We start from the raw sequence: 23,299 nt of genomic DNA, 5'->3' as shown, positions 1-23,299 counted from the left end.
ACTGAGGGGGCATTACATTATATGGGAAACAAGCGGGGGGCTGTGGGGACATTATACCTGGGCTGTGGGGACATAATACTGTAAATTAGTCTGTAGTGGATATCATACTGTATATTAGAGGGCTGTGGTGGACATAATACTGCATGGGGGTCTGTGGTGAACATCAGAGTGTATATTGGGGGCTATTGTGGATATAATATAGTAAGGATGGCTATAATGACCATAATACTGGGTAAGGGGACAGTGTGAGGAGGAGGTATAGTTTGGAGAAGACAACATAGTGTGCAGTATGAAGGCATAGAGTAAAAATTGGTCACAGAATGGATATGGAGAGGTTGTGTGTGAAATGGGAGCACTGTACTGAAAGAAGTTAGCATCTCAGGGGAACAGGCTGGAGCTAGAGAGAGTGTAAGGGAAAGCTTTGAAGATGGGACTGCCATGGTATAGACCATGGATCATAAGAGCAGACAGTGTGGCAGTTATAGCTAATAATGACAGACAGTGGCATGGATATAGATCACTAAAGCGGAAAGTATGGAGGCCATATATCGTAGGAGGCTTATTTAGGTCATAATATGGATAGATATTGTTATGCTGAGGGAATTTTATTAACACTGTTATTTTGTGGCACTGTGTCAGAATGTGCTGCAGAAGGCCAGAGAAAAGTGAACCTGAAAAGAAAGCTGTGAAGGGGAAAAGTCATCATGGCATCTGGACAAGATTGAGACAAAAATAAAAAAAAACATCAGAGAAGATGTTACCTATACAGTATGTACCTGTATGTAAGTGTTTACTTGTTAAGGGTATGTGCGCACGTTGCTTTTTACCTGCTTTTTACCTGCTTTTTTGCTGCTTTTTCTTCTGCGCTGTTTAATGCCAAAATGGATGTGTTCTTCTATTCAAGCAAAGTCTATGGGAATTTGGGTTTCTTGTTCACACTATGTTGTTCAAAATGCTGCCTTTTTGTGGCAGAACTTTGGTCAAAAACTCAGCTTTGCAGTGCAAAACCCAAATGGCAAAAACAATTGACATGTTGCTTCTTTGAAAAGCTGAGTTTTTGACCAAAGTTCTGCCACAAAAAGGCAGCATTTTGAACAACATAGTGTGAACAAGAAACCCAAATTCCCATAGACTTTGCTTGAATAGAAGAACACATCCATTTTGGCATTAAACAGCGCAGAAGAAAAAGCAGCAAAAAAGCAGGTAAAAAGCAGGTAAAAAGCAACGTGCGCACATACCCTAATACTGACTATGTCTCATCATCAGTACTGTGGTTCTTGTATGTCTGCAGTCTAATGATAAGAAAACTTCCCACAAACTCCTTAACCCCTTCGCCCCCGGGCGATTTTCTGTTTTTCATTTCATTTTCGAGAGCCATAACTTTTTTATTTTTCTGTCAATATTGCCATATGAGGGCTTATTTTTTGTGGAACAAGTTTTACTTTTGAATGACTACATTCATTTTACCACATCGTGTACTGGAAAACAAGAAACAATCCAAATGAGGAGACATAGTAAAAAAAGTAAAATTCCACAATGGTTTGGGGTTTTTCTATTCATCATGTAAACTACATGTTAACCCCTTCAGCCCCCGGGCACTTTCCGTTTTTGCGTTTTTGTTTTTTGCTCCCCTTCTTCCGAGAGGCGTAACTTTTTTATTTTTCCATCAATCTTGCCATATGAGGGCTTGTTTTTTGCGGGACGAGTTGTACTTTTAAATGAAACCATAAGTTTTACCATATAGTGTACTGGAAAACGGCAAGAAAATTCCAAGTGCGGAAAAATTGCAAAAAAAGTGGGATTGTACAATAGTTTTTGGGATATTTTATTCACCGTGTTCACTATATGGTAAAACTGATGTGTGGGTATGATGCCTCAGGTCGGTGCGAGTTTATAGACACCAAACATGTATAGGTTTACTTGTATCTAAGGGGTTAAAAAAAATTCACAAGCTTGTCCAAAAAACGTGGCGCACGTTTTGCGCCATTTTCCAAAACCCGTAGCGTTCCCATTTTTCAGGATCTGAGGCTCAGTGATGGCTTATTTTTTGCGTCTCGACCTGACGTTCTTTACGGTACCATTTTTGCGCAGATGCTACGTTTTGATCGCCTGTTATTGCATTTTGCGCAAAATTTGCGGCGACCAAAAAACGTAATTTTGGCGTTTGGAATTTTTTTGCCGCTACGCCGTTTACTGATCAGATTCATTGATTTTATATTTTGATAGATCAGGCATTTCTGAACGCGGCGATACCAAATATGTGTGTATTTTTTATTTTTTTAACCCTTTAATTTTCAATGGGGTGAAAGGGGGGTGATTTGAACTTTTAGGTTTTTTTATTTTTTTTTTATTTTTTAAAACTTTTTTTTTTACTTTTTTTTTTATTTTACTAGTCCCCCTAGGGGGCTATTGCGATCAGCAATCCGATCGCTTTGCACAATCTGCACATCTCAGCTACAGAGCTGAGAACTGCAGATTTGCTGCTTCCCTTTCAATGCCGGCTGTATTCCGGCATTGAGAGGAAGTGACTCATGTTAGCCACAGGCGTCATCACATGACCCTGTGCTACCATGGAAACCACCGAAAGTCACGTGATCATGTCACGTGACTTCCGGCGGGGGCGGGGTAAGTCACTGTCATGGCGGCGCCCATATACATATCGCTGCCAAGACTTTGGCAGCGAAATGTAAGGGGTTAATGGCCGCGGGTGGAAGCGATTCCACCCGCGGCTAGCAGGCACACATATCAGCTGTTGATAACAGCTGATATGTGCGCGTCTCGCCGCCGCCCGCCGGCGGCAGGGGGCGGGGCTTACCGGGACACGATCCATGACGTATCTAGTGCGTCATGGGTCGTTAAGGGGTTAAAACTGATGTGTCAGTAGGACGTCTCAGGTCAGTATGAGGTCTTAGGTACCAAACATGTATACTTTTACTTTTAACTAGGTGGTGAAAAAAAATTCAGAATTTTGTCCAAAAAAAGAATAGCGCTTTTGTTGCCATTTTCTCAAGCCTCCAGTGTTGTAATTTTTTTAAATCTAGGGCTCAGTAATGCCATTTTTGGGCATCTTGAGCTAACATTTTTAATTATACCATTTTTGTGTAGATGTGCTGTTTTGATCACCTGTTATTGCATTTTAATGCAACGTTGTGGCAACCAAAAAACACAATTTTGGCATTTGGAATTTATTTATCACCATGCCGTGTATCAAACAGATTATTTGATTTTATATTTTGATAGATCAGGCATTTTTGAACGCGGTAATACCAAATATATATTTTTATATTTTCAAAGGGGCAAAAGGAGGTGATTCGAACAGCTGTTTAGAGCAATGCTGCCGCATCTCTCTGTCGGTTTTCACAGGAAGTTTTTCAAGACAGATTCAGGGGTCATTAGCTGACCCCGTGCTACCATGACAACACATTGGTGCCCCGTGATGACTTCACAGGGCCACCGATGGCAACAGGAAACAGCGTGATCCCTGCCGTGGCCCTTTAAATCATGCTATCAGTGTTTGACAGCATGATCTAAGGGGTTAACAGGTGGGGGTGGGTATCTGATCTCCGATCCACCCACATCTATTAGCCGCACATGTCTGCAGATCAGCAGACATGTGTGGGGAATACAGCGAGCTCGCCACAGGAGCCTTTGGTAACCAGAGGGAGGTGACCAAAGACGTACCAGTACGTCCTTGGTTATTAAAGGGTTAAGGACATGCTGGGAGTTGTACGTTCATGTATATGGGAATTTCTTTACATTACAATTGATTGCTGTATTAAGCTTGCTGATTTTTTTCATGTACTGATTGAGGTTCTGGTGATGCATCAAGCTACTGATAGTGGTTCTAGTGATGTATTCATGTACATAAAGTGGTTCCGATGATAAATACATGTACTGATGATGGTACATTGGTGTAGTTATTTACTTATGGTGGTTTTTGCAATGTATTCATGTACTGATTGAGGCTCTGGTGATGCATTAATGTACTGATGGGGGTTCTGGTGCTGTATTCATTCACTGTTGGTTGTTCTGCTAACCGATTTATTTACTGGTCATGGTTTTTGTGCTGTATTTATGTACTACTGATAGTTCTGGTGTTCTATTTATGTTTTGATGATGATTTTGGTTTCATATTCATATACTGATGATGATGTACTGATGTACTGAATATATCCCCAGAATCATCATCACTAAATGAATACATCACCAGAGCCATCAGTAGTGCATGAATACAACACCAGAACAACCATCACTACATGAATAAATCATCAGAACCATCATCAGCACAGGAACACGACAAAAAAAACATCATCAGTACATGAAAACGTCAAAAGAACCACTATAAGTACTGTTATATGGTGGCAGAACCACCATCAGTTTTGATGGAGGGGCACCATCGGCTTTGTCTGCCTAGGCCACCAAAATACCTTGCCCTGGCCCTGGCTATAACATCACACTAGGAGCAGTCTGTCCACAGATATATAGAGAGAACAAACCTACAGTAGCAGAAAGAAATAAAAAATACTCCAAATCTTTAGGTTACACTTGACAATTTGACTGTGCAGCATAGAAAGCACCTGTGCAGCAAAACGTGAAGACTATCAAGAAATGTTGACATGTAATAAAATTTAATTGTGACATAAAGGGTTTTTTGAAAATTTAATTACAGCTTACTAAGGCATTCTCAAACATCTTTAAGTTTTACATTGCATTAAAGTATACAGAAATGCATAACAATGTTTTTAGCCCTCTTTTTATCCCTGCTGCATAATCAACGTTAGAAAACATAGTCAGCTGTCAGCAACTATATTTTCAAGCCATTATTTCATGGCAGAATGACAGTTACTCATTCATCAGTGTTACGGTAAGTTCGTAGGAGGAAGAATGAGCATCTAAGCTCATGAAGCTCTGCACTGAAATAAAGATTCTGACATACACATATTACTGAAATTTGATTTGGGCTGTTTTGTTAATGGAAATAAGAGTGTTCTTTCTTTTAGCATTTGCTATTGATATGCATTTAACTCTTTGGAATAATTGCTTAGCTGGAAGTAAATTATAACTAGGGAAATAAAAGTAACATATTCTCTATGAGCTGTTGAACAAAATAAAGGTAAAAATGCTTTTGTTCAGTTTTCAGCATTATTTAAGCAAATAATCCCTTTCAATATGATAATTTGTCCATTAGAAAGGCTTGAATGTATTTATAGTGTATATACAGTATATCACAAAAGTGAGTACATGCCTCAAAATTGTGAAAAATATTTTATATCTTTTCATGAAACAACACTGACGATATGACACTTTGCTAAATGTAAAGTAGTCAGTGTACAGCTTGTATAACAGTGTAAATTCTGTGCGCCCTCTAGAAAACTCAACACACAGACAAAATGTCAAAACCACTGGCAGCAAAAGTGAATACATCCTAAGTGAAAATGGCCTAATTATGTCCAAAGTGTCAATATCTTCAGAGGCCACCATTATTTTCAAGCACTGTTTTAATTCTCTTGGGCATGGAGTTCATAAGAGAGTCACAAGTTGCCACTAGAATCCTCTAACATTCCTCCCTGATGACATCACGGAGCTGGTGGATTTTAGAGACCTTGCACTCCTCTACCTTCCATTGGAGGATGACCCACAGATGCTCAATCAAATCAAATTTGATGGATGGTTTGTGCTGACACAAATGCACCCTGTATATAGGTAAAGACTGGCTCAAACCACCATAGGCGAGGTGCTTGTAGGGTAAACAAATCAATATAAAACAGCAAATTCCCAAGCACTCAAAGGAAAGGAGGAATTGTTTTTCATACAAGTGTTTTTATTGACAAACTGCAAAAATGTGAAAACCCAACAGTAGCAACACCAACGTTTTGGTTGTGACACCTTTATCAAGGTTGTTGCCTGCAAAGGTCAAAAATACATAGTGAATATTTACAAGTGAAAAAATATACAATTATGTACAGCTATATACAAACATATACAAGGGAAACACATACTTAATGTAGGGAAGCTATGATGCATGGGTCTCCATGGATAACCGTCAGAGAAGTCAAGTAGAGAGCATCACATTTTGCAGAAACATCAGTCTGGTGTATATAAAAAATACAAATGTTAAGTGAGCACGTACCAATAATAGCAAAACTTAATAAACATGAACATAAAAAATTCATAATAATGAAGTCAGAGCCAATCTGGGAAGCACATGATAAAACATGTGGTGACCCATATGTTGTTAACATTCCAGAACAATCTGGAGAGATAATATGTACACATGTATCTTAGGAAGCCAGGGAGAGGATAACATACCATAGTTATGAAGGTAGGCTGGGAGAGAGCAGGAGTGTGAGGAAAAGGATGCCTGAAAATGAAGGTATATATGTTAGAAAAACAATAACCAGAGATAAAGAGTTTACCATAAGGAGAAAGGAGTCCAGGAACCTGTGGAGGAATGACCAAGATGAGTTGTAAGAGCGGTGGTTAGTGCAGCAGCAGCGTGGAGGCATGTGGCGAGGCAGGGCCATTTTATAGGGGGTGTGCATCGCATCACTTCCTGGTTTGGCCAGGTGGCACGCATCAGTGGAACGCATGTGAGCGCGCGTGCGCGGGAAACTGCTGGGGGAGGCTGTCGCATCAGAGAAGCACTAGTAGGTAACACAGGAAATGTGGATGTTTGGTTATGCGTATCAACGCAGGCGTTGGAATAGGGGTATGGCTAGGGGTGCGCACGTGTGATGCATATGGAGAGCGCATGCGCGTGACGTAGTGTGTTTATGTCAGCGTGGAACTAAGTTGCGATGCCGATGTAGGACTAATAGCCAGTGGAGGGGAACACATAGATGTACCACACATGTGCGTGATGTGTCTATAGCAGCACAGGACTAAGCTGCAATGAGTGAGAGACGCTGGTAACAGGCAGGGGAAGCAGATATAGCGATGCAGGGTGCCAAAGTACAGTTATGTTGATTACCTGTGAAGGGGTGTAATGGTGCACAGTGGTGCACAGTGGTGGTTAGTGGTTTTATATGGATAAAAAGTGGTTAGTGTCCTTGAGATGGGAGTGGATTTTAGGAATGTGTGGGGACAAAATCTTATCAAGGGTGATGGAAAATGGTGAGAGGATGGAGTCTGTTGATGCGATTATAGGACAGTCTTCTTCTGTATAACAGTTGTCATCCTAAACATGTCAGGAAATCCCTACCCCTTTCCCAACATTGCCGTATTGACCGTGTCGCGGGCGGGGAGGAGGGTGTCAGCACACGACGCTCACCCCTTCTGCTCGGGTCCGGCTGCTGCTGCTCAGTGGTGGCTCGAGCTGTAGGCCGGATCCCGGGGGTTCTCGAGCGGCACTCCTCGCCCGTGAGTGAAAGGGGGTTTGTTGGGTGTGGGGATTGTTTATTGTCCGTGACGCCACTAGAGTTGAGCGCGGTTCGTGGTTCGTGGTTCTCCAGTTCGCGGCTCGAGTGATTTTGGGGCATGTTCTAGATCGAACTAGAACTCGAGCTTTTTGCAAAAGCTCGGTAGTTCTAGAAACGTTCGAGAACGGTTCTAGCAGCCAAAAAACAGCTAAATCATAGCTTGGTTTCTGCTGTAATAGTGTAAGTCACTCTGTGAATCAAACTATTATCACATTTCAGTGTATAGTGTGCGTGAACAGCGCCTTCAGATCACTGCTGTTTCTATAATGGCGATCGCCATTTTTTTTTTTTTTTTTTCTTGTCTTCCTTCCCTAAGCGCGCGCGTCTTGTGGGGCGGGCCAGCATGTCAGCCAATCCCAGACACACACACAGCTAAGTGGACTTTGAGCCAGAGAAGCAACGGCATGTGTGATAGGATCTGCATGTCACATGTCCCTGCATTATAAAACCGGACATTTTCTTCACGGACGCCATTATCTGCCTTCTGCGTCTTTGGTGTCAGACATCACTGTCGCAGCTCCGTCTTCCTGAGTCCTATAGCCGATACAGCTGTATGCGCTGCATACACAGCGTTAGACAGCTTAGGGAGAGCACTTTATAGCAGTCCTTTTAAGGGCTCCAACCGGCAGGGTCAGAGAGCCATAGGTGACAGGTCCTGCAAACAGCAACAGCGTCTGTGTAGCCCAGGTCAGGGATTTCCTACCTGCATTTCACCATTAGGAGGGAATAGAAAGGCAGTCTTCCATTCCTCTACCCAGAGCACCACAATCCTGCCACTGTACCCTCTTGTCCTCTGCACACTCCAACTGATAACTAAGCCATTATACTAGCAAACACTCAGTGTACCTAGTGGCATCCTATACGTGGCTATTGGACTTTGCTATAGTCCCACTAGTGCAAAGACATTTGCAGAGCGCGTCTGCCTGCATTGCACACTACAACTCATTCTAACCAAGCCATTATACTAGCAAACACTCAGTGTACCTAGTGGCATCCTATACGTGGCTATTGGACTTTGCTATAGTCCCACTAGTGCAAAGACATTTGCAGAGCGCGTCTGCCTGCGTTGCACACTACAACTCATTCTAACCAAGCCATTATACTAGCAAACACTCAGTGTACCTAGTGGCATCCTATACGTGGCTATTGGACTTTGCTATAGTCCCACTAGTGCAAAGACATTTGCAGAGCGCGTCTGCCTGCGTTGCACACTACAACTCATTCTAACCAAGCCATTATACTAGCAAACACTCAGTGTACCTAGTGGCATCCTATACGTGGCTATTGGACTTTGCTATAGTCCCACTAGTGCAAAGACATTTGCAGAGCGCGTCTGCCTGCGTTGCACACTACAACTCATTCTAACCAAGCCATTATACTAGCAAACACTCAGTGTACCTAGTGGCATCCTATACGTGGCTATTGGACTTTGCTATAGTCCCACTAGTGCAAAGACATTTGCAGAGCGCGTCTGCCTGCGTTGCACACTACAACTCATTCTAACCAAGCCATTATACTAGCAAACACTCAGTGTACCTAGTGGCATCCTATACGTGGCTATTGGACTTTGCTATAGTCCCACTAGTGCAAAGACATTTGCAGAGCGCGTCTGCCTGCGTTGCACACTACAACTCATTCTAACCAAGCCATTATACTAGCAAACACTCAGTGTACCTAGTGGCATCCTATACGTGGCTATTGGACTTTGCTATAGTCCCACTAGTGCAAAGACATTTGCAGAGCGCGTCTGCCTGCGTTGCACACTACAACTCATTCTAACCAAGCCATTATACTAGCAAACACTCAGTGTACCTAGTGGCATCCTATACGTGGCTATTGGACTTTGCTATAGTCCCACTAGTGCAAAGACATTTGCAGAGCGCGTCTGCCTGCGTTGCACACTACAACTCATTCTAACCAAGCCATTATACTAGCAAACACTCAGTGTACCTAGTGGCATCCTATACGTGGCTATTGGACTTTGCTATAGTCCCACTAGTGCAAAGACATTTGCAGAGCGCGTCTGCCTGCGTTGCACACTACAACTCATTCTAACCAAGCCATTATACTAGCAAACACTCAGTGTACCTAGTGGCATCCTATACGTGGCTATTGGACTTTGCTATAGTCCCACTAGTGCAAAGACATTTGCAGAGCGCGTCTGCCTGCGTTGCACACTACAACTCATTCTAACCAAGCCATTATACTAGCAAACACTCAGTGTACCTAGTGGCATCCTATACGTGGCTATTGGACTTTGCTATAGTCCCACTAGTGCAAAGACATTTGCAGAGCGCGTCTGCCTGCGTTGCACACTACAACTCATTCTAACCAAGCCATTATACTAGCAAACACTCAGTGTACCTAGTGGCATCCTATACGTGGCTATTGGACTTTGCTATAGTCCCACTAGTGCAAAGACATTTGCAGAGCGCGTCTGCCTGCGTTGCACACTACAACTCATTCTAACCAAGCCATTATACTAGCAAACACTCAGTGTACCTAGTGGCATCCTATACGTGGCTATTGGACTTTGCTATAGTCCCACTAGTGCAAAGACATTTGCAGAGCGCGTCTGCCTGCGTTGCACACTACAACTCATTCTAACCAAGCCATTATACTAGCAAACACTCAGTGTACCTAGTGGCATCCTATACGTGGCTATTGGACTTTGCTATAGTCCCACTAGTGCAAAGACATTTGCAGAGCGCGTCTGCCTGCGTTGCACACTACAACTCATTCTAACCAAGCCATTATAGTAGCAAACACTCAGTGTACCTAGTGGCATCCTATACGTGGCTATTGGACTTTGCTATAGTCCCACTAGTGCAAAGACATTTGCAGAGCGCGTCTGCCTGCGTTGCACACTACAACTCATTCTAACCAAGCCATTATAGTAGCAAACACTCAGTGTACCTAGTGGCATCCTATACGTGGCTATTGGACTTTGCTATAGTCCCACTAGTGCAAAGACATTTGCAGAGCGCGTCTGCCTGCGTTGCACACTACAACTCATTCTAACCAAGCCATTATACTAGCAAACACTCAGTGTACCTAGTGGCATCCTATACGTGGCTATTGGACTTTGCTATAGTCCCACTAGTGCAAAGACATTTGCAGAGCGCGTCTGCCTGCGTTGCACACTACAACTCATTCTAACCAAGCCATTATAGTAGCAAACACTCAGTGTACCTAGTGGCATCCTATACGTGGCTATTGGACTTTGCTATAGTCCCACTAGTGCAAAGACATTTGCAGAGCGCGTCTGCCTGCGTTGCACACTACAACTCATTCTAACCAAGCCATTATACTAGCAAACACTCAGTGTACCTAGTGGCATCCTATACGTGGCTATTGGACTTTGCTATAGTCCCACTAGTGCAAAGACATTTGCAGAGCGCGTCTGCCTGCGTTGCACACTACAACTCATTCTAACCAAGCCATTATACTAGCAAACACTCAGTGTACCTAGTGGCATCCTATACGTGGCTATTGGACTTTGCTATAGTCCCACTAGTGCAAAGACATTTGCAGAGCGCGTCTGCCTGCGTTGCACACTACAACTCATTCTAACCAAGCCATTATACTAGCAAACACTCAGTGTACCTAGTGGCATCCTATACGTGGCTATTGGACTTTGCTATAGTCCCACTAGTGCAAAGACATTTGCAGAGCGCGTCTGCCTGCGTTGCACACTACAACTCATTCTAACCAAGCCATTATACTAGCAAACACTCAGTGTACCTAGTGGCATCCTATACGTGGCTATTGGACTTTGCTATAGTCCCACTAGTGCAAAGACATTTGCAGAGCGCGTCTGCCTGCGTTGCACACTACAACTCATTCTAACCAAGCCATTATACTAGCAAACACTCAGTGTACCTAGTGGCATCCTATACGTGGCTATTGGACTTTGCTATAGTCCCACTAGTGCAAAGACATTTGCAGAGCGCGTCTGCCTGCGTTGCACACTACAACTCATTCTAACCAAGCCATTATACTAGCAAACACTCAGTGTACCTAGTGGCATCCTATACGTGGCTATTGGACTTTGCTATAGTCCCACTAGTGCAAAGACATTTGCAGAGCGCGTCTGCCTGCGTTGCACACTACAACTCATTCTAACCAAGCCATTATACTAGCAAACACTCAGTGTACCTAGTGGCATCCTATACGTGGCTATTGGACTTTGCTATAGTCCCACTAGTGCAAAGACATTTGCAGAGCGCGTCTGCCTGCGTTGCACACTACAACTCATTCTAACCAAGCCATTATACTAGCAAACACTCAGTGTACCTAGTGGCATCCTATACGTGGCTATTGGACTTTGCTATAGTCCCACTAGTGCAAAGACATTTGCAGAGCGCGTCTGCCTGCGTTGCACACTACAACTCATTCTAACCAAGCCATTATACTAGCAAACACTCAGTGTACCTAGTGGCATCCTATACGTGGCTATTGGACTTTGCTATAGTCCCACTAGTGCAAAGACATTTGCAGAGCGCGTCTGCCTGCGTTGCACACTACAACTCATTCTAACCAAGCCATTATACTAGCAAACACTCAGTGTACCTAGTGGCATCCTATACGTGGCTATTGGACTTTGCTATAGTCCCACTAGTGCAAAGACATTTGCAGAGCGCGTCTGCCTGCGTTGCACACTACAACTCATTCTAACCAAGCCATTATACTAGCAAACACTCAGTGTACCTAGTGGCATCCTATACGTGGCTATTGGACTTTGCTATAGTCCCACTAGTGCAAAGACATTTGCAGAGCGCGTCTGCCTGCGTTGCACACTACAACTCATTCTAACCAAGCCATTATACTAGCAAACACTCAGTGTACCTAGTGGCATCCTATACGTGGCTATTGGACTTTGCTATAGTCCCACTAGTGCAAAGACATTTGCAGAGCGCGTCTGCCTGCGTTGCACACTACAACTCATTCTAACCAAGCCATTATACTAGCAAACACTCAGTGTACCTAGTGGCATCCTATACGTGGCTATTGGACTTTGCTATAGTCCCACTAGTGCAAAGACATTTGCAGAGCGCGTCTGCCTGCGTTGCACACTACAACTCATTCTAACCAAGCCATTATACTAGCAAACACTCAGTGTACCTAGTGGCATCCTATACGTGGCTATTGGACTTTGCTATAGTCCCACTAGTGCAAAGACATTTGCAGAGCGCGTCTGCCTGCGTTGCACACTACAACTCATTCTAACCAAGCCATTATACTAGCAAACACTCAGTGTACCTAGTGGCATCCTATACGTGGCTATTGGACTTTGCTATAGTCCCACTAGTGCAAAGACATTTGCAGAGCGCGTCTGCCTGCGTTGCACACTACAACTCATTCTAACCAAGCCATTATACTAGCAAACACTCAGTGTACCTAGTGGCATCCTATACGTGGCTATTGGACTTTGCTATAGTCCCACTAGTGCAAAGACATTTGCAGAGCGCGTCTGCCTGCGTTGCACACTACAACTCATTCTAACCAAGCCATTATAGTAGCAAACACTCAGTGTACCTAGTGGCATCCTATACGTGGCTATTGGACTTTGCTATAGTCCCACTAGTGCAAAGACATTTGCAGAGCGCGTCTGCCTGCGTTGCACACTACAACTCATTCTAACCAAGCCATTATACTAGCAAACACTCAGTGTACCTAGTGGCATCCTATACGTGGCTATTGGACTTTGCTATAGTCCCACTAGTGCAAAGACATTTGCAGCACGTCTGCCTGCGTTGCACACTCCAACTAATTATAACTAAGTTGCATTGTCAGGGATATTTATTCTTTATTATTCTGCTGTTAATAAAGCTAGACCACCACTGCAATCTTCACCACCTCTCAATTTTTACTACCACATTTTCAGTCCACAATCTTGTCGCAATCAACATGAGTGGCAAAATGACAGATGCTGGTGGAAAGGGGAAGAGGCGTGGTGGAAAAGGCAAAAAAGGTTTTGTCCGTGGGGAAGGTGGCAAAGCTCCATTATCATCTGCTGAAGATAGACCATCTACCAGCAAAAGTAAGATGTCTACTACTTACCGTGGACAATCCGATGTGCTCCCTTTTTTACGGACACGAACAACAGGAAGAAAGGTAGATGATGGGCAAAAAAGGAAAATGCTTGAATGGATCTCAAGTGGTCCAACAAGTGCCCTCTCAGCCACTTCAAGTACCGCATCCAAAAAACACCAGTCCTCTGAGTTGTCATCCCAATCACACTTGATTTCTCCCAGCTCTGAAGTCTCCATCAGCCCTGCACAGTATGGTGGAACTGAGATGGCTGAGTCTGCAGAGCTGTTCAGTCACACTATAGCCTGGGAATCAGAGGTCTGCTCCCAAGCTACAGTGAGTACAGAACAGGAAATGGTCTGCAGTGATGCCCAGAACCTTTGTGACTCAGATTCAGGCCGTGAGGACCAAGTTTCTGAGCATAATGTTGACCCTTTGTCACAAACTGTAACACCTGTGGTTATAGACAATGAGGAACATACTGATGAAGATGAGACGCAGATACCCGATTGGGATGACAACTTAAATATTCCGTCAGGGCAAGAAGAGGCTCGGTCTGAGGGGGAGGGGAGTGCAAACACAACAATTGATGATGACGTTCTAGATCCCACCTACTGTCAACCCCCAGTCAGGCACTCGAGGAGGTCAACAGAGGCGGTGGAGGAGGATGCAACCGACGACGAAGTTACCTTGCGCCTTCCTGGACAGAGTCGGAGCACTGGTAGCACGTCTACAACTGCATCCTCAGCCACCACTCTGCCTATGAGCATTATTCGGGGTGGATCAACAGGTCGCATGGCCTCTAAGCCTTGCCTAGCCTGGTCCTTTTTTCACATCGAAAAAGATCGCCCAACTCATGTGATATGTAACATTTGTCATGATTCTCTTAGTAGAGGTCAAAAGCTCAGCAGTTTGACAACTTCTTCCATGAATCGTCACATGAATAAATATCATAAGTCCCGGTGGGAAGCTCACCGTGCTGCAATGCGGCCTAGCGGAGCGAACCATCCACCGCCCGCCCCTTCCACTGCATCCGCGCGCTCTTCATCTTCTAGGACTGTGGGGACAGCTGCCACACCTGTTTTTCCACGCAAAACTTCCACCACTGTAACCGCAACAGGCAGTTTGCTTGTAAGGTCGTCAGTTGGTTTGGAAGGGGAAACAAGTGAGTGTGTACAGCTCTCTCAGACATCGATAGCACCAACGTTGGATGAAGGCAACATCATGTCTCCGCCTGCACTTTCCTCACAAACCTGCATTTTTCCAGGGACACCCTACTCAACACCGTCTACACACAGCAGCCAGATCTCTGTCCCTCAGATGTGGTCAAATAAAAGGCCACTTCCTCCGACCCATGACAAAGCTAAGAGGTTGACTCTATCCCTCTGTAAGCTGTTGGCTACCGAAATGCTGCCTTTCCGCCTAGTGGACACACAGGATTTTAGAGACCTTATGTCTGTCGCTGTGCCCCAGTACCAGATGCCTAGTCGCCACTACTTCTCTAAGAAAGGTGTGCCCGCGCTACACCAGCATGTCGCACACAACATCACCGCTTCCTTGAGAAACTCTGTGTGTGAACGGGTGCATTTCACCACCGATACTTGGACCAGTAAGCATGGACAGGGACGTTACATGTCGCTGACTGGGCACTGGGTAACTATGGTGATAGATGGTGAAGGGTCTGCTGCACAAGTCTTGCCGTCCCCACGACTTGTGTGTCAATCCTCTGTCTGTCCAAGTTCCGCCACTGCTTCTGCATCCTCCACCTCATCTGGGTCCTCCACCTCCGCCCCAAGCCTGCCTGGTCAGGCCACCAGCGTTCTCACTGCGCAGAAGGAATCACGCACCCCTCATTACTATGCTGGCAGCAGAGCGCAACGGCATCAGGCGGTCTTTAGCTTGACATGTCTTGGTAATAAGAGTCACACAGCTGAGGAGTTGTGGTCAGCTTTGCGGTCCGAGTTTAATAAATGGTTGTCTCCACTCAAACTGCAGCCTGGTAAGGCCGTGTGCGACAATGCTGCAAACCTGGGTGCGGCACTTCGCCTGGGCAAGGTGACACACGTACCTTGTATGGCTCACGTGTTGAACCTTGTCGTGCAGCAATTTTTAACACACTATCCCGGCCTAGATGGCCTTCTGAACAGGGCACGAAAACTGTCAGCTCACTTCCGCCGTTCAAGCGCCGCAGCAGAGCGACTTGCATCGCTCCAGAAGTCTTTCGGCCTGCCGGTTCATCGCCTGAAATGCGATGTGGCGACACGCTGGAATTCAACTCTCCACATGTTACAGCGACTGTGGCAGCACCGCAGAGCCCTGGTGCAATACGTCATGACGTATAGCCTGGGCCAACGAGATGCAGAGGTGGGGCAGATCACCCTGATGGAGTGGTCTCAGATCAAGGACCTATGCACCCTTCTGCACAGTTTCGACATGGCGACGAATATGTTTAGCGCTGACAATGCCATTATCAGCATGACGATTCCAGTCATTTACATGCTGGAGCACACGCTAAACACTATTCGGAGTCAGGGGGTGGGACAACATGAAGGGGAGGAACTACAGGAGGATTCATATGCGCAAGGGACAACAACATCACCAAGGTCCAGACGTTCATCATCACCAACGCAGCAGGCATGGGACCATGGGGGACAGGGATCGACAAGGGCGCATAGTAGCAGGCGAAATGTTGAGCAAGGTGCAGGAGAACATGAAGAAATGGAGGACGAACTGTCCATGGACATGGAAGACTCAGCGGATGAGGGAGACCTTGGTCAAATTTCAGTTGAAAGAGGTTGGGGTCAGATGTCAGAGGAAGAAAGAACGGGTAGCACCTCTATGCCACAAACACAGCATGGACTTGGTCCGCATGGCTGCGCAAGACACATGAGTGCCTTTTTGTTGCACTACCTCCAACATGACAGTCGTATTGTCAAAATTAGAAGTGATGATGACTACTGGATTGCCACACTATTAGATCCCCGGTACAAGTCCAAATTTTGTGACATAATTCCAGCCATAGAAAGGGACGCACGTATGCAGGAGTATCAGCAGAAGCTGTTACTAGATCTTAGCTCGGCTTTTCCACCAAACAACCGTGCAGGTGCAGGGAGTGAATCTCCCAGTTGTAACTTGACAAACATGGGACGGTCTCGTCATCTTCAACAGTCTACCCGTACCAGTAGGACCTTTTCTGGTGCCGGTAACAGCAATTTTATGGAATCTTTTCATAATTTTTTTAGACCCTCTTTTGCAAGGCCACCAGAGACAACAAGTCTGACACATAGTCAACGGCTGGAGAGGATGATACAGGAGTATCTCCAAATGAACATCGATGCCATGACTGTGCAACTGGAGCCTTGCTCCTTTTGGGCTTCAAACCTACAAAAATGGCCAGAGCTCGCAACTTACGCCTTGGAGATTTTGTCGTGTCCAGCTGCCAGCGTTGTCTCTGAACGTGTATTCAGTGCTGCTGGGTGTGTGCTGACAGATAAGCGCACGCGTCTGTCCAGTGACAATGTGGACAGACTGACGTTCATCAAAATGAACAAGTCATGGATCCAGAAGGAATTTACTACCCCTGTGTCATCCTGGGGAGAGTAAATGCTTGTGGATTTGGAATGTGCTTGATGCAAATCAAAACATCCTGTTTGCAACTAGGGCCCAAGTGCTGCCACTGATGGGGTGGGTGTCTGTGTGGCCCAATTTTTGGAAAAAAGGGAGACTCCGCTTGGAGTAACCCTTGCTTACATTGTTTTTAAAAGAAGCCAAGATGAACAAGTCATGGGTCAGCAAAGACTTTGCTACCTACCCCAGTGTCATCCTGGGGACGGCTAAGAATAGCGTATTTTTGAATGTGCTTGATGCAAATCAAAACATCCTGTTTGCAACTAGGGCCCAAGTGCTGCCACTGATGGGGTGGGTGTCTGTGTGGCCCAATTTTTGGAAAAAAGGGAGACTCCGCTTGGAGTAACCCTTGCTTGCTGTGTTTTTAAAAGAAGCCAAGATGAACAGAGCTGGGATCAGGAAAGACTTTGCTACCTACCCCGGTGTCATCCTGTGGACGGCTAAGAATAGCGTATTTTTGAATGTGCTTGATGCAAATCAAAACATCCTGTTTGCAACTAGGGCCCAAGTGCTGCCACTGATGGGGTGGGTGTCTGTGTGGCCCAATTTTTGGAAAAAAGGGAGACTCCGCTTGGAGTAACCCTTGCTTGCTGTGTTTTTAAAAGAAGCCAAGATGAACAGAGCTGGGATCAGGAAAGACTTTGCTACCTACCCCGGTGTCATCCTGTGGACGGCTAAGAATAGCGTATTTTTGAATGTGCTTGATGCAAATCAAAACATCCTGTTTGCAACTAGGGCCCAAGTGCTGCCACTGATGGGGTGGGTGTCTGTGTGGCCCAATTTTTGGAAAAAAGGGAGACTCCGCTTGGAGTAACCCTTGCTTGCTGTGTTTTTAAAAGAAGCCAAGATGAACAGAGCTGGGATCAGGAAAGACTTTGCTACCTACCCCGGTGTCATCCTGTGGACGGCTAAGAATAGCGTATTTTTGAATGTGCTTGATGCAAATCAAAACATCCTGTTTGCAACTAGGGCCCAAGTGCTGCCACTGATGGGGTGGGTGTCTGTGTGGCCCAATTTTTGGAAAAAAGGGAGACTCCGCTTGGAGTAACCCTTGCTTACATTGTTTTTAAAAGAAGCCAAGATGAACAAGTCATGGGTCAGCAAAGACTTTGCTACCTACCCCGGTGTCATCCTGGGGACGGCTAAGAATAGCGTATTTTTGAATGTGCTTGATGCAAATCAAAACATCCTGTTTGCAACTAGGGCCCAAGTGCTGCCACTGATGGGGTGGGTGTCTGTGTGGCCCAATTTTTGGAAAAAAGGGAGACTCCGCTTGGAGTAACCCTTGCTTGCTGTGTTTTTAAAAGAAGCCAAGATGAACAGAGCTGGGATCAGGAAAGACTTTGCTACCTACCCCGGTGTCATCCTGTGGACGGCTAAGAATAGCGTATTTTTGAATGTGCTTGATGCAAATCAAAACATCCTGTTTGCAACTAGGGCCCAAGTGCTGCCACTGATGGGGTGGGTGTCTGTGTGGCCCAATTTTTGGAAAAAAGGGAGACTCCGCTTGGAGTAACCCTTGCTTACATTGTTTTTAAAAGAAGCCAAGATGAACAAGTCATGGGTCAGCAAAGACTTTGCTACCTACCCCGGTGTCATCCTGGGGACGGCTAAGAATAGCGTATTTTTGAATGTGCTTGATGCAAATCAAAACATCCTGTTTGCAACTAGGGCCCAAGTGCTGCCACTGATGGGGTGGGTGTCTGTGTGGCCCAATTTTTGGAAAAAAGGGAGACTCCGCTTGGAGTAACCCTTGCTTACATTGTTTTTAAAAGAAGCCAAGATGAACAAGTCATGGGTCAGCAAAGACTTTGCTACCTACCCCGGTGTCATCCTGGGGACGGCTAAGAATAGCGTATTTTTGAATGTGCTTGATGCAAATCAAAACATCCTGTTTGCAACTAGGGCCCAAGTGCTGCCACTGATGGGGTGGGTGTCTGTGTGGCCCAATTTTTGGAAAAAAGGGAGACTCCGCTTGGAGTAACCCTTGCTTACATTGTTTTTAAAAGAAGCCAAGATGAACAAGTCATGGGTCAGCAAAGACTTTGCTACCTACCCCGGTGTCATCCTGGGGACGGCTAAGAATAGCGTATTTTTGAATGTGCTTGATGCAAATCAAAACATCCTGTTTGCAACTAGGGCCCAAGTGCTGCCACTGATGGGGTGGGTGTCTGTGTGGCCCAATTTTTGGAAAAAAGGGAGACTCCGCTTGGAGTAACCCTTGCTTGCTGTGTTTTTAAAAGAAGCCAAGATGAACAGAGCTGGGATCAGGAAAGACTTTGCTACCTACCCCGGTGTCATCCTGTGGACGGCTAAGAATAGCGTATTTTTGAATGTGCTTGATGCAAATCAAAACATCCTGTTTGCAACTAGGGCCCAAGTGCTGCCACTGATGGGGTGGGTGTCTGTGTGGCCCAATTTTTGGAAAAAAGGGAGACTCCGCTTGGAGTAACCCTTGCTTGCTGTGTTTTTAAAAGAAGCCAAGATGAACAGAGCTGGGATCAGGAAAGACTTTGCTACCTACCCCGGTGTCATCCTGGGGACGGTTAAGAATAGCGTATTTTTGAATGTGCTTGATGCAAATCTAGCTGTGAAGTGTACAACTGGGGCCCAAGTGCTGCCACTGAAGGGGTGGGTGTGTGTGGGGCCCAATTTTTGGAAAAAAGGGAGACTCCGCTTGGAGTAACCCTTGCTTGCTGTGTTTTTAAAAGAAGCCAAGATGAACAGAGCTGGGATCAGGAAAGACTTTGCTACCTACCCCGGTGTCATCCTGGGGACGGATAAGAATGGCGTATTTTTGAATGTGCTTGATGCAAATCTAGCTGTGAAGTGTACAACTGGGGCACAACTGCTGCCACTGAAGGGGTGGGTGTGTGGGGCCCAATTTTTGGAAAAAAGGGAGACTCCGCTTGGAGTCACCTTGCGGTGTTTTACATGACTTTAGAAGGGCGTGCCATGCCTATATCTGTGTGTCCTCCTCTTTTTCCTTGTCCAGCTGTTTTGTTTTCGCATGAGTACATGTCCTTGTCACTTTCCCATGTGTTTGTGTTGTGTTGTGAGTTGTTTGTCACCTTTTGGACACCTTTGAGGGTGTTTTCTAGGTGTTTTACTGTGTTTGTGATTGCCTGCCATTGTTTCCTATGGGCTCGAGTTCGGTTCGTCGAACGTTCGACGAGCCGAACTCGAGCCAGACCCCCCGTTCGGCGAACCGCCTCGAGCCGAACCGGGACCGGTTCGCTCATCTCTAGACGCCACCCACGGTTGTGGTGATTGCACCACCGCTGCTCTGGATGGGGATCCCGGGGATGGTGATGCGGAGCAGCCAGGTGTTGTGTTGCCCCTCCGTGGGTAGGTGTTGGTGATCCCGGGGCCCGGTGATGGCTTGGGGGGTGCAGGGCCTGGTGGGCGCAGGGACGCGGGGGCAGCGCTGTGCCTTGCGGCACTGTGGTACTCACTCAGCCTGAGACGTTGACACAGTTTTTACGGTAAACCAAACGGCTGGTAAGACAGTCCCACGGACGGCTGCACTTGCTCTCCCAGTAGGTGACGGTGATGTCCCTCTTCCTAGCACCTTTGTGTACTTGTTGGTTGCGATGGGTCCCCACCGGTAAACCGCTCCCCGGCTTCAAGCTGGACCGGAGGAGCTCTACTTTTTGCCCGCAGGCGCTGGCCCTGAGAAACTGGTGCCTTGGCGGTGGCGGTGTCTCTCCTACACTGGCTGGGCTGTTGCCTTCAATCGGGACTTGGTTGTTGGGGGATCTACGTCCCCTTCACTGACGGATTTGGCAAATTCTGGCGACTCCAAGCCTTGCCGGGGTCCGAGAGGCCCCTGCCCTGGTGCTGACTGTCCTTCGGAACACTGCTCTAGACCGCCGGGCACACAGCCTCCGGGGTCCTTCCAGGAACTTCCAAACGGTCCCCCTCCAGACAGTCACCGCCGTTGCTGAACTTGCTGACCTGTCCTGCACACAGCTGGACTACTTCAGGCTTCTGCACACTCTTGCTGTTTTGTCACCACTCTTGCTTTCCTCCTTTACCACTTTACTCCGCTTCTACTTTCACTTCCTTAGCTCATCTTAGCTCTTTACTCCTTCACTCCCCTAACTGTTCTGCCTGGTTTCTCCGGCCTCCAGAGATGTGAACTCCTCGGTGGGTGGAGCCAACCGCCTGGCCCACCCCCTGGTGTGAATCATCAGCCTCTGGAGGAAGGCAACAAGGATTTTTGTTTAGCTTTGGTGTTCCTAACTGGGATGTAGGGTGTGGTGGTGTGTGACCTGTGTCCCCTGGCTTGCCCAGGGCGACACATTCCCCCTTAGCAAAATGCAGACCGTCCGCGGGCTGCCATCCAACACCGGTTTTATTTTTCTGCAAAAGATAACATGGTAACGGTAACATATATACATTTTTAATAACTCTTCCCATAACGGGAGGCACATTTACTTTAACGTTGCATAACAGTTTACGGTTACGGTTTCCGCTCTCTCCCACCCAAGCAACCTGGCCCTGATGCTGCCCCTAAAGCCCAGGCAGCACCCCTTGACCCACAGTCCAGCACACGGTACCCGAGCGGGATCTGTCCTTCCCCTCCAGAGGGTAGCCACCGGTTCCTTTGGTGGCTGGGCCCCAGCCTGCTCTGCTGAGGGCCCTCCCTCCAACCTGCCTCTCCGGAGGCGGCATTGCGGAACCGGTAATGGCAAACAACATATTTACAAGCCACTTAACGTTTGTGGGTGCCCTGCAAGTTCACGGGCTTGTCCATGGATAGTTCCCATGCAAAACTTTTAAACGGTCCCTACGGGGACAACGGTGCCAGCTCCAGCCGGTTGCAAATCACAGAGAATCAGGTTAAACTTCGGTAATCATTTTCATCATTCTTTCAAACTTTTAAACAAACAAAGTGGTGGTCCCAACGGGGACTGGACAACGGTGCTCCGCTGCCCTACTCGTACTTTTCTGCTGAGGCGGACCCATCCTCTGCCACCAGCAGGTCAAACATGCACTGACATGCCTGCGGTGACAGGGGCACCCGGTACCCATTTCCACTGGTACGCGGGGTATGGACAACCACGGGGCCTCCTACATAGCGGGAACGCTCACTTGCTTCTTCAAACTCAACAGCGGACCCGTGGCTGGGGTAGGAGTCATCACCTCTTGTTCCTGCGTCAGGCGGGTTGCCGCCAGCTGTCGCAGCCTCCTGGCCTCCAGCATCCAACACTTCAGCCCCTTCTGCGGTAGCATGGAGCAGCAGAGTAGGCGAGCTCATACTGAGGCGCCCCATAAGTAACGGCAAGGGCGATGCATAGGCCGAGACTAGGCCGGGCCCCTCAGCCGCAGCGGCCGGTCCAGGTAGGACATAGGGACATGGGTCACCAGTTGACTCTGCTACATCCATTCCCCCTCCGTACATCGGGGTAGTCGTAGTCAGCATCTCCACCTCGCTGGTCCACTGTTCCATCATCTGGAGGATTTGTTCCTGTTGACGCTGGTGGAACTGAATCACCCGGGCCTTCATCCAGGCCACGGTTCCAGGCTCAGGGTCTGGCACAGTCACTGCTGGGACTTCTGGCACCATGCTGTTATGGGGCCGCGGCTCCAACGGTTCTCCTTGGTGTACTTCAGGGACGTCCCGGACGTCTGCAGCCGGCTGGTCCGCCGGAGCGGCTGGGCAGGGTATCGCTACCGGTTGGGCAGGTAGCGGGCCTAATGGTGGGGCGGCAGCAGGTATTACGGGTAGCAGGGAGAGAGGTAGGGTGAGCGGAAGCCGGCCGGGCCCCTCAGCTCCAACGGCCGATCCCTCAGGAATACAGGGGCGTGGGTCGCTTACCCGCTCCTCCAAATCCTCTTCTGCCTCGCGTCTCCACATAGCAGCCACCACGTCCGCCATGTCGGTCTCCCACTCCTCCAGGAGGAGTTGCATATGAGCCTGCAGACGGTTACTCAGCGGGACGGTCCGGTCCCTCAACCACGTCGCCGTGCCGGGCGCGGGGGCTTCCTCGTTGGGAGTTGGATCGTACATCTTGGCAATCGTGCCTTCCAGGAACCCAGTATTGCTGCAGAGTCCTGGCGTCTCTGCTTTTATAGCTGCAGCTACATGCGTCCAGCTGCCATCGCGTCCCCCTTAGCTCTTTCCGGCCCCTCCTTTCTCGGGGTGGGGTTTTGGCCTTCGCGCCTCTACTACTCGAGAAGACGCTCGAGCGGGAACTTTTCGCGCCAAAGATGGC

Source organism: Anomaloglossus baeobatrachus, chromosome 2 (genome assembly GCF_048569485.1).
Source record: "Anomaloglossus baeobatrachus isolate aAnoBae1 chromosome 2, aAnoBae1.hap1, whole genome shotgun sequence".
Classification (NCBI taxonomy): Eukaryota; Metazoa; Chordata; class Amphibia; order Anura; family Aromobatidae; genus Anomaloglossus; species Anomaloglossus baeobatrachus.
Note: the sequence above shows the minus strand (reverse complement) of the source record.